We start from the raw sequence: 13,200 nt of genomic DNA on the forward strand, positions 1-13,200 counted from the left end.
TTCTTGGACTCGGATGTCACGCAGGTAGCTATAATCTCCCACGTGGTAAGGTCAATTGCTGCTGTAATCACAAATGCACGACTGACTTCTGTTGTTGATTTGATTTGTTTGTTATTTCCTTCAATGTTTCTCATTCTAACACTTCTCATCGTATTGCACAGGGACGAAAGCTTGACACACGTGTCTATGGAAACCACATTGGTATAAGGGACTGTTCTTATTCCCTTCTTTCTGTATAATGATCAATTATCCAAGTAAGCCATTCCACATTGTTGATTTTCTAGGACTCGGATGACACGCAGGTAGCTATTATCTTTCACGTGGTAAGGTCAATTGCTGCTGTAACCACAAATGCACGACTGACTTCTGTTGTTGATTCCATTTGTTTGTTATTTCCTTTAACCCTTCGTTAGGCGCGTGGATTACGATTGTAATCCACCACTATTCCAACGCCGATATTTTCCTAATTTCATTGGTTATGTAAGCGCGGACCTCAGTAGCTGTCAATTACATCTCTTTCTAGCGATTCAGTATTCAGTAAGCGGTGGGAAATATTTTTGCTGGAATTTAGGAGCGTCTAAACACGACTGGATTACCATTGTAATCCGCGCGCCTAACTGCGTTACGTTTGCTCCTTCGAGCAAACGTAACGCAGTGTTGTCATAAATTTGGTAAGTATAGTTTTTTTTGCATTATTACGAACATTATCAAATGCATATGTATTCTTATATCATTATCTCATGATTATTGATGTTTCAGGAATATAATATGTCTGACCCTAAAAATAAATCCGTTATTTTAGTATCTTCAATGCACCATGATGTTGCGATCGATCTGGAAACAGAAGATAAAAGAGAACCAGAAATAGTGACATTTTATAACCACACCAAAATTGGCGTCGACTTAGTGGACCAACTATGCCAAAAATACAACATTGCGAAAAATGCAATGGTTGTTTTTTACAATCTGCTGAACGTAGCTGGAATAAATGCCGTCTGCATTTACAAAGCGAACCATCCTACGAAAAAAAAAAGTAAGGAGTGATTTCATTGAAAAATTTGCTTGGGAACTCATCAAGACACAAAAAGAGGCCAGGTCGAATATGACCTGCTTACCCATGGAACTCAGAAGACGAGCGCGTTCCCTCCTTGGACTCGAAGCGACATTACCCCCGCCTTCTGATCTACCAAGGCAAGAAAATCCTATAAGACGATGTAATATATGTCCTAGAAGCCGTAACAAGTCAACAAGGAAAGTGTGCGTGAAATGCAAAAGACACGCTTGCAAGCAACATGCAGTAGATATTTGCACTGAATGTTTAGATGGTTGAAGAAATCACCATAATTGTGTGAATTTTCCATGAATATGATAACTTCTATCGAATGTAGCAAATTGTATTTTTCATATTTGGTTTGTCTTTTTTCAGAATATCTGGTTTTTTTTCAGCTATTCATAATTGTTTTTTGTTTGTTGTCCAAAATGTACAAGACGCAGATAAAACTATGAAAAACGTGATTCTTTCGCTTTCTTATTCAAACAGTGAGATTCTTGAAAATTTTCATAAAAAATTTTTTTCATCATTGAAGCAGATACATCAACAAAACTGAATAACCAATTTAGCCAATGATTATAGTCTGAGTATGTGATTTAATGACAAATCATTTTGGATTACGTTTGTAATCCACGCGCCTAAACGCGTTAGGAAATACCGCGCGCCTAACGAAGGGTTAATGTTTCTCATTCTAACATTTCTCATCGTATTGCACAGGGACGAAAGCTTGACACACGTGTCTAAGGAAACCACTTTGGTATAAGGGACTGTTCTTATTCCCTTCTTTTTGTTTAATGAACAATTATCCAAGTAAGCCGTTCCACATTGTTCATTTTCTTGGGCTCGGATGTCACGCAGGTAGCTGTAATCTCCCACGTGGTAAGGTCAATTGCTGCTGTAACCACAAATGCACGACTGACTTCTGTTGTTGATTTCATTCGTTTGTTATTTTCTTCAATGATTCTCATTCTAACACTTTTCATCGTATTGCACAGGGACGAAAGCTTGACACGCGTGTCTAAGGAAACCACTTTGGTATAAGGGACTGTTCTTATTCTCTTCTTTTTGTTTAATGAACAATTATCCAAGTAAGCCATTCCACATTGTTGATTTTCTTGGACTCGGATGTCACGCAGGTAGCTACAATCTCCCACGTGGTGAGGTCAATTGCTGCTGTAACCACAAATGCACTACTGACTTCTGTTGTTGATTACATTCGTTTGTTATTTTCTTCAATGATTCTCATTCTAACACTTTTCATCGTATTGCACAGGGACGAAAGCTTGACACGCGTGTCTAAGGAAACCACTTTGGTATAAGGGACTGTTCTTATTCCCTTCTTTTTGTTTAATGAACAATTATCCAAGTAAGCAATTCCACATTGTTGATTTTCTTGGACTCGGATGTCACGCAGGTAGCTATAATCTCCCACGTGGTGAGGTCAATTGCTGCTGTAACCACAAATGCACGACTGACTTCTGTTGTTGATTTCATTCGTTTGTTATTTTCTTCAATGATTCTCATTCCAGCACTTTTCATCGTATTGCACAGGGACGAAAGCTTGACACGCGTGTCTAAGGAAACCACTTTGTTATAAGGGACTGTTCTTATTCCCTTCTTTTTGTTTAATGAACAATTATCCAAGTAAGCCGTTCCACATTGTTGATTTTCTTGGGCTCGGATGTCACGCAGGTAGCTGTAATCTCCCACGTGGTAAGGTCAATTGCTGCTGTAACCACGAATGCACGACTGACTTCTGTTGTTGATTTCATTCGTTTGTTATTTTCTTCAATGTTTCTCATTCTAACACTTTTCATCGTATTGCACAGTGACGAAAGCTTGACACACGTGTCTAAGGAAACCACTTTGGTATGAGGGACTGTTCTTATTCCCTTTTTTTTGTTTAATCAACAATTATCCAAGTAAGCCATTCCACATTGTTGATTTTCTTGGAATGGGATGTCACGCATGTAGCTACAATCTCTCAATTGGTAAGGTCAATTGCTGCTGTAACCAAAACTGGACGGCTGACTTCTGTTGTTGATTTCATTTGTTTGTTATTTCCTCCAATATTTCTTATTAAGCCATTCCACATTTTTGATTTCCTCCCACGTGGTAAGGTCAATTGCTGCTGTAACCAAAACTGGACGGTTGACTTCTGTTGTTGATTTCATTCGTTTGTTATTTCCTTCAATGTTTCTTACTCTAACACTTTCTGTCGTATTGCTGAGGGATGAAAGCTTGACACACGGGTCTAAGGAAACCAGTTTGGTATAAAGGACTGTTCTTATTTCCTTTTTTTTTGTTTAATCAACAATTATCCGAGTAGGCCATTCCACATTGTTGATTTTCTTGGACTCGGATGTCTCGCAGGTAGCTATAATCTCCCACGTGGTAAGGTCAATTGCTGCTGTAACCACAAATGCACGACTGACTTCTGTTGTTGATTTCATTTGTTTGTTATTTCCTTCTATGTTTCTCATTCTAACACTTTTCATCGTATTGCACAAGGACGAAAGCTTGACACGCGTGTCTAAGGACACCACTTTGGTATAAGAGACTGTTCTTATTCCCTTCTTTTTGTTTAATGAACAATTATCCAAGTAAGCCATTCCACATTGTTGATTTTCTTGGACTCGGATGTCACGCAGGTAGCTATAATATCCCACGTGGTAAGGTCAATTGCTGCTGTAACCACAAATGCACGACTGACTTCGGTTGTTGATTTCATTTGTTTGTTATTTCATTCTATGATTCTCATTCTAACACTTTTCATCGTATTGCACAGGGACGAAAGCTTGACACACGTGCCTAAGGAAACCACTTTGGTATAAGGGAATGTTCTTATTTCCTTTCTTTTTGTTTAATGAACAATTATCCAAGTAAGCCATTCCACATTGTTGATTTTCTTGGACTCGGATGACACGCGGGTAGCTATAATCTCCCACGTGGTAAGGTCAATTGCTGCTGTAACCACAAATGCACGACTGACTTCTGTTGTTGATTTCATTCGTTTGTTATTTTCTTCAATGTTTCTCATTCTAACACTTTTCATCGTAATGCACAGGGACGAAAGCTTGACACACGTGTCTATGGAAACCACATTGGTATAAGGGACTGTTCTTACTTCATTCTTTCTGTATAATGATCAATTATCCAAGTAAGCCATTCCACATTGTTGATTTTCTTGGACTCGGATGTCACGCAGGTAGCTATAATCTCCCACGTGGTAAGGTCAATTGCTGCTGTAATCACAAATGCACGACTGACTTCTGTTGTTGATTTGATTTGTTTGTTATTTCCTTCAATGTTTCTCATTCTAACACTTCTCATCGTATTGCACAGGGACGAAAGCTTGACACACGTGTCTATGGAAACCACATGGGTATAAGGGACTGTTCTTATTCCCTTCTTTCTGTATAATGATCAATTATCCAAGTAAGCCATTCCACATTGTTGATTTTCTTGGACTCGGATGACACGCAGGTAGCTATTATCTTTCACGTGGTAAGGTCAATTGCTGCTGTAACCACAAATGCACGACTGACTTCTGTTGTTGATTTCATTTGTTTGTTATTTCCTTTAATGTTTCTCATTCTAACATTTCTCATCGTATTGCACAGGGACGAAAGCTTGACACACGTGTCTAAGGAAACCACTTTGGTATAAGGGACTGTTCTTATTCCCTTCTTTTTGTTTAATGAACAATTATCCAAGTAAGCCGTTCCACATTGTTCATTTTCTTGGGCTCGGATGTCACGCAGGTAGCTGTAATCTCCCACGTGGTAAGGTCAATTGCTGCTGTAACCACAAATGCACGACTGACTTCTGTTGTTGATTTCATTCGTTTGTTATTTTCTTCAATGTTTCTCATTCTAACACTTTTCATCGTATTGCACAGGGACGAAAGCTTGACACGCGTGTCTAAGGAAACCACTTTGGTATAAGGTACTGTTCTTATTCCCTTCTTTTTGTTTAATGAACAATTATCCAAGTAAGCCGTTCCACATTGTTGATTTTCTTGGGCTCGGATGTCACGCAGGTAGCTGTAATCTCCCACGTGGTAAGGTCAATTGCTGCTGTAACCACGAATGCACGACTGACTTCTGTTGTTGATTTCATTCGTTTGTTATTTTCTTCAATGATTCTCATTCTAACACTTTTCATCGTATTGCACAGGGACGAAAGCTTGACACGCGTGTCTAAGGAAACCACTTTGGTATAAGGGACTGTTCTTATTCCCTTCTTTTTTTTAATGAACAATTATCCAAGTAAGCCATTCCACATTGTTGATTTTCTTGGACTCGGATGTCACGCAGGTAGCTATAATAATAAAAGCACTTATAGCTATAGCTATAGCTTGTAGCTATAATCTCCCACGTGGTGAGGTCAATTGCTGCTGTAACCACAAATGCACGACTGACTTCTGTTGTTGATTACATTCGTTTGTTATTTTCTTCAATGATTCTCATTCTAACACTTTTCATCGTATTGCACAGGGACGAAAGCTTGACACGCGTGTCTAAGGAAACCACTTTGGTATAAGGGACTGTTCTTATTCCCTTCTTTTTGTTTAATGAACAATTATCCAAGTAAGCAATTCCACATTGTTGATTTTCTTGGACTCGGATGTCACGCAGGTAGCTATAATCTCCCACGTGGTGAGGTCAATTGCTGCTGTAACCACAAATGCACGACTGACTTCTGTTGTTGATTTCATTCGTTTGTTATTTTCTTCAATGATTCTCATTCCAGCACTTTTCATCGTATTGCACAGGGACGAAAGCTTGACACGCGTGTCTAAGGAAACCACTTTGGTATAAGGGACTGTTCTTATTCCCTTCTTTTTGTTTAATGAACAATTATCCAAGTAAGCCGTTCCACATTGTTGATTTTCTTGGGCTCGGATGTCACGCAGGTAGCTGTAATCTCCCACGTGGTAAGGTCAATTGCTGCTGTAACCACGAATGCACGACTGACTTCTGTTGTTGATTTCATTCGTTTGTTATTTTCTTCAATGTTTCTCATTCTAACACTTTTCATCGTATTGCACAGTGACGAAAGCTTGACACACGTGTCTAAGGAAACCACTTTGGTATGAGGGACTGCTCTTCTTCCCTTTTTTCTTTTTGATGAACAATTATCCAAGTAAGCCATTCCACATTGTTGATTTTCTTGGACTAGGATGTCACGCAGCTATCTATAATCTCCCACGTGGAAAGGTCAATTGCTGGTGTAACCACAAATGCACGACTGACTTCTGTTGTTGATTTCATTTGTTTGTTATTTCCTTCTATGTTTCTCATTCTAACACTTTTCATCGTATTGCACAGGGACGAAAGCTTGACACACATGTCTGAGAAAACCACTTTGGTATGAGGGACTGTTCTTATTCCCTTTTTTTTGTTTAATCAACAATTATCCAAGTAAGCCATTCCACATTGTTGATTTTCTTGGAATGGGATGTCACGCATGTAGCTACAATCTCTCAATTGGTAAGGTCAATTGCTGCTGTAACCAAAACTGGACGGCTGACTTCTGTTGTTGATTTCATTTGTTTGTTATTTCCTCCAATATTTCCTATTAAGCCATTCCACATTTTTGATTTCCTCCCACGTGTTAAGGTCAATTGCTGCTGTAACCAAAACTGGACGGTTGACTTCTGTTAATGATTTCATTCGTTTGTTATTTCCTTCAATGTTTCTTACTCTAACACTTTCTGTCGTATTGCTGAGGGATGAAAGCTTGACACACGTGTCTAAGGAAACCACTTTGGTATAAAGGACTGTTCTTATTTCCTTTTTTTTTGTTTAATCAACAATTATCCGAGTAGGCCATTCCACATTGTTGATTTTCTTGGACTCGGATGTCTCGCAGGTAGCTATAATCTCCAACGTGGTAAGGTCAATTGCTGCTGTAACCACAAATGCACGACTGACTTCTGTTGTTGATTTCATTTGTTTGTTATTTCCTTCTATGTTTCTCATTCTAACACTTTTCATCGTATTGCACAAGGACGAAAGCTTGACACGCGTGTCTAAGGAAACCACTTTGGTATAAGAGACTGTTCTTATTCCCTTCTTTTTGTTTAATGAACAATTATCCAAGTAAGCCGTTCCACATTGTTGATTTTCTTGGACTCGGATGTCACGCAGGTAGCTATAATATCCCACGTGGTAAGGTCAATTGCTGCTGTAACCACAAATGCACGACTGACTTCTGTTGTTGATTTCATTTGTTTGTTATTTCCTTTAATGTTTCTCATTCTAACATTTCTCATCGTATTGCACAGGGACGAAAGCTTGACACACGTGTCTAAGGAAACCACTTTGGTATAAGGGACTGTTCTTATTCCCTTCTTTTTGTTTAATGAACAATTATCCAAGTAAGCCGTTCCACATTGTTCATTTTCTTGGGCTCGGATGTCACGCAGGTAGCTGTAATCTCCCACGTGGTAAGGTCAATTGCTGCTGTAACCACAAATGCACGACTGACTTCTGTTGTTGATTTCATTCGTTTGTTATTTTCTTCAATGTTTCTCATTCTAACACTTTTCATCGTATTGCACAGGGACGAAAGCTTGACACGCGTGTCTAAGGAAACCACTTTGGTATAAGGTACTGTTCTTATTCCCTTCTTTTTGTTTAATGAACAATTATCCAAGTAAGCCGTTCCACATTGTTGATTTTCTTGGGCTCGGATGTCACGCAGGTAGCTGTAATCTCCCACGTGGTAAGGTCAATTGCTGCTGTAACCACGAATGCACGACTGACTTCTGTTGTTGATTTCATTCGTTTGTTATTTTCTTCAATGATTCTCATTCTAACACTTTTCATCGTATTGCACAGGGACGAAAGCTTGACACGCGTGTCTAAGGAAACCACTTTGGTATAAGGGACTGTTCTTATTCCCTTCTTTTTTTTAATGAACAATTATCCAAGTAAGCCATTCCACATTGTTGATTTTCTTGGACTCGGATGTCACGCAGGTAGCTATAATAATAAAAGCACTTATAGCTATAGCTATAGCTTGTAGCTATAATCTCCCACGTGGTGAGGTCAATTGCTGCTGTAACCACAAATGCACGACTGACTTCTGTTGTTGATTACATTCGTTTGTTATTTTCTTCAATGATTCTCATTCTAACACTTTTCATCGTATTGCACAGGGACGAAAGCTTGACACGCGTGTCTAAGGAAACCACTTTGGTATAAGGGACTGTTCTTATTCCCTTCTTTTTGTTTAATGAACAATTATCCAAGTAAGCAATTCCACATTGTTGATTTTCTTGGACTCGGATGTCACGCAGGTAGCTATAATCTCCCACGTGGTGAGGTCAATTGCTGCTGTAACCACAAATGCACGACTGACTTCTGTTGTTGATTTCATTCGTTTGTTATTTTCTTCAATGATTCTCATTCCAGCACTTTTCATCGTATTGCACAGGGACGAAAGCTTGACACGCGTGTCTAAGGAAACCACTTTGGTATAAGGGACTGTTCTTATTCCCTTCTTTTTGTTTAATGAACAATTATCCAAGTAAGCCGTTCCACATTGTTGATTTTCTTGGGCTCGGATGTCACGCAGGTAGCTGTAATCTCCCACGTGGTAAGGTCAATTGCTGCTGTAACCACGAATGCACGACTGACTTCTGTTGTTGATTTCATTCGTTTGTTATTTTCTTCAATGTTTCTCATTCTAACACTTTTCATCGTATTGCACAGTGACGAAAGCTTGACACACGTGTCTAAGGAAACCACTTTGGTATGAGGGACTGCTCTTCTTCCCTTTTTTCTTTTTGATGAACAATTATCCAAGTAAGCCATTCCACATTGTTGATTTTCTTGGACTAGGATGTCACGCAGCTATCTATAATCTCCCACGTGGAAAGGTCAATTGCTGGTGTAACCACAAATGCACGACTGACTTCTGTTGTTGATTTCATTTGTTTGTTATTTCCTTCTATGTTTCTCATTCTAACACTTTTCATCGTATTGCACATGGACGAAAGCTTGACACACATGTCTGAGAAAACCACTTTGGTATGAGGGACTGTTCTTATTCCCTTTTTTTTGTTTAATCAACAATTATCCAAGTAAGCCATTCCACATTGTTGATTTTCTTGGAATGGGATGTCACGCATGTAGCTACAATCTCTCAATTGGTAAGGTCAATTGCTGCTGTAACCAAAACTGGACGGCTGACTTCTGTTGTTGATTTCATTTGTTTGTTATTTCCTCCAATATTTCCTATTAAGCCATTCCACATTTTTGATTTCCTCCCACGTGTTAAGGTCAATTGCTGCTGTAACCAAAACTGGACGGTTGACTTCTGTTAATGATTTCATTCGTTTGTTATTTCCTTCAATGTTTCTTACTCTAACACTTTCTGTCGTATTGCTGAGGGATGAAAGCTTGACACACGTGTCTAAGGAAACCACTTTGGTATAAAGGACTGTTCTTATTTCCTTTTTTTTTGTTTAATCAACAATTATCCGAGTAGGCCATTCCACATTGTTGATTTTCTTGGACTCGGATGTCTCGCAGGTAGCTATAATCTCCAACGTGGTAAGGTCAATTGCTGCTGTAACCACAAATGCACGACTGACTTCTGTTGTTGATTTCATTTGTTTGTTATTTCCTTCTATGTTTCTCATTCTAACACTTTTCATCGTATTGCACAAGGACGAAAGCTTGACACGCGTGTCTAAGAAAACCACTTTGGTATAAGAGACTGTTCTTATTCCCTTCTTTTTGTTTAATGAACAATTATCCAAGTAAGCCATTCCACATTGTTGATTTTCTTGGACTCGGATGTCACGCAGGTAGCTATAATATCCCACGTGGTAAGGTCAATTGCTGCTGTAACCACAAATGCACGACTGACTTCGGTTGCTGATTTCATTTGTTTGTTATTTCATTCTATGATTCTCATTCTAACACTTTTCATCGTATTGCACAGGGACGAAAGCTTGACACACGTGCCTAAGGAAACCACTTTGGTATAAGGGAATGTTCTTATTTCCTTTCTTTTTGTTTAATGAACAATTATCCAAGTAAGCCATTCCACATTGTTGATTTTCTTGGACTCGGATGACACGCGGGTAGCTATAATCTCCCACGTGGTAAGGTCAATTGCTGCTGTAACCACAATTGGACGGCTGACTTCTGTTGTTGATTTCATTTGTTTGTTATTTCCTTCAATGTTCCTCATTCTAACACTTCTCATCGTATTGCACACGGACGAAAGCTTGACACACGTGTCTAAGGAAACCACTTTGGTATAAGGGACTGTTCTTACTTCATTCTTTCTGTATAATGATCAATTATCCAAGTAAGTCATTCCACATTGTTGATTTTCTTGGACTCGGATGTCACGCAGGTATCTATAATCTCCCACGTGGTAAGGTCAATTGCTGCTGTAATCACAAATGCACGACTGACTTCTGTTGTTGATTTGATTTGTTTGTTATTTCCTTCAATGTTTCTCATTCTAACACTTCTCATCGTATTGCACAGGGACGAAAGCTTGACACACGTGTCTAAGGAAACCACATTGGTATAAGGGACTGTTCTTATTCCCTTCTTTCTGTATGATGATCAATTATCCAAGTAAGCCATTCCACATTATTGATTTTCTTGGACTCGGATGACACGCAGGTAGCTATAATCTTTAACGTGGTAAGGTCAATTGCTGCTGTAACCACAAATGCACGACTGACTTCTGTTGTTGATTTCATTTGTTTGTTATTTCCTTCAATGTTTCTCATTCTAACACTTTTCATCGTATTGCACAGGGACGAAAGCTTGACACACGTGTCTAAGGAAACCACTTTGGTATAAGGGACTGTTCTTATTCCCTTCTTTTTGTTTAATGAACAATTATCCAAGTAAGCCGTTCCACATTGTTGATTTTCTTGGACTCGGATGACACGCAGGTAGCTATAATCTTTTACGTGGTAAGGTCAATTGCTGCTGTAACCACAAATGCACGACTGACTTCTGTTGTTGATTTCATTCGTTTGTGATTTCCTTTAATGTTTCTCATTCTAACACTTTCCATCGTATTGCACAGGGACGAAAGCTTGACACGCGTGTCTAAGGAAACCACTTTGGTATAAGGGACTGTTCTTATTCCCTTCTTTTTGTTTAATGAACAATTATCCAAGCCATTCCACATTGTTGATTTTCTTGGACTCGGATGTCACGCAGGTAGCTATAATCTCCCACGTGGTGAGGTCAATTGCTGCTGTAACCACAAATGCACGACTGACTTCTGTTGTTGATTTCATTCGTTTGTTATTTTCTTCAATGTTTCTCATTCTAACACTTTTCATCGTATTGCACAGGGACGAAAGCTTGACACACGTGTCTAAGGAAACCACTTTGGTATAAGGGACTGTTCTTATTCCCTTCTTTTTGTTCAATCAACAATTATCCAAGTAAGCCATTCCACATTGTTGATTTTCTTGGACTCGGATGTCACGCCGGTAGCTATAATCTCCCACGTTGTAAGGTCAATTGCTGCTGTAACCACAAATGCACGACTGACTTCTGTTGTTGATTTCATTTGTTTGTTATTTCCTTCAATGTTTCTCATTCTAACACTTTTCATCGTATTGCACAGGGACGAAAGCTTGACACGCGTGTCTAAGGAAACCACTTTGGTATAAGGGACTGTTCTTATTTCCTTCTTTTTGTTTAATGAACAATTATCCAAGTAAGCCGTTCCACACTGTTGATTATCTTGGGCTCGGATGTCACGCAGGTAGCTGTAATCTCCCACGTGGTAAGGTCAATTGCTGCTGTAACCACGAATGCACGACTGACTTCTGTTGTTGATTTCATTCGTTTGTTATTTTCTTCAATGATTCTCATTCCAGCACTTTTCATCGTATTGCACAGGGACGAAAGCTTGACACGCGTGTCTAAGGAAACCACTTTGGTATAAGGGACTGTTCTTATTCCCTTCTTTTTGTTTAATGAACAATTATCCAAGTAAGCCGTTCCACATTGTTGATTTTCTTGGGCTCGGATGTCACGCAGGTAGCTGTAATCTCCCACGTGGTAAGGTCAATTGCTGCTGTAACCACGAATGCACGACTGACTTCTGTTGTTGATTTCATTCGTTTGTTATTTTCTTCAATGTTTCCCATTCTAACACTTTTCATCGTATTGCACAGTGACGAAAGCTTGACACACGTGTCTAAGGAAACCACTTTGGTATGAGGGACTGCTCTTCTTCCCTTTTTTCTTTTTGATGAACAATTATCCAAGTAAGCCATTCCACATTGTTGATTTTCTTGGACTAGGATGTCACGCAGCTATCTAGAATCTCCCACGTGGAAAGGTCAATTGCTGCTGTAACCACAAATGCACGACTGACTTCTGTTGTTGATTTCATTTGTTTGTTATTTCCTTCTATGTTTCTCATTCTAACACTTTTCATCGTATTGCACAGGGACGAAAGCTTGACACACATGTCTGAGAAAACCACTTTGGTATGAGGGACTCTTTTTATTCCCTTTTTTTTTGTTTAATCAACAATTATCCAAGTAAGCCATTCCACATTGTTGATTTTCTTGAACTCGGATGACACGCAGGTAGCTATAATCTCCCACGTGGTAAGGTCAATTGCTACTGTAACCACAAATGCACGACTGACTTCTGTTGTTGATTTCATTTGTTTGTTATTTCCTTCAATGTTTCTCATTCTAACACTTTTCATCGTATTGCACAGGGACGAAAGCTTGACACGCGTGTCTAAGGAAACCACTTTGGTATAAGGGACTGTTCTTATTTCCTTCTTTTTGTTTAATGAACAATTATCCAAGTAAGCCGTTCCACACTGTTGATTATCTTGGGCTCGGATGTCACGCAGGTAGCTGTAATCTCCCACGTGGTAAGGTCAATTGCTGCTGTAACCACGAATGCACGACTGACTTCTGTTGTTGATTTCATTCGTTTGTTATTTTCTTCAATGATTCTCATTCCAGCACTTTTCATCGTATTGCACAGGGACGAAAGCTTGACACGCGTGTCTAAGGAAACCACTTTGGTATAAGGGACTGTTCTTATTCCCTTCTTTTTGTTTAATGAACAATTATCCAAGTAAGCCGTTCCACATTGTTGATTTTCTTGGGCTCGGAT

General features: G+C 39.2%; 1 long non-coding RNA gene across 1 annotated transcript; it reads left to right on the top strand.

Annotated features, from left to right (window-relative positions):
- Positions 1 to 410: 410 nt before the first annotated feature.
- On the top strand, positions 411 to 1,732 carry LOC123685913. The gene is made up of 2 exons (XR_006748380.1): positions 411 to 671; positions 760 to 1,732. It is a non-coding gene; the product is annotated as an uncharacterized LOC123685913 (long non-coding RNA).
- Positions 1,733 to 13,200: the final 11,468 nt, after the last annotated feature.

The sequence above is a fragment of the Harmonia axyridis genome, chromosome X, assembly GCF_914767665.1.
Source record: "Harmonia axyridis chromosome X, icHarAxyr1.1, whole genome shotgun sequence".
NCBI lineage: Eukaryota > Metazoa > Arthropoda > Insecta > Coleoptera > Coccinellidae > Harmonia > Harmonia axyridis.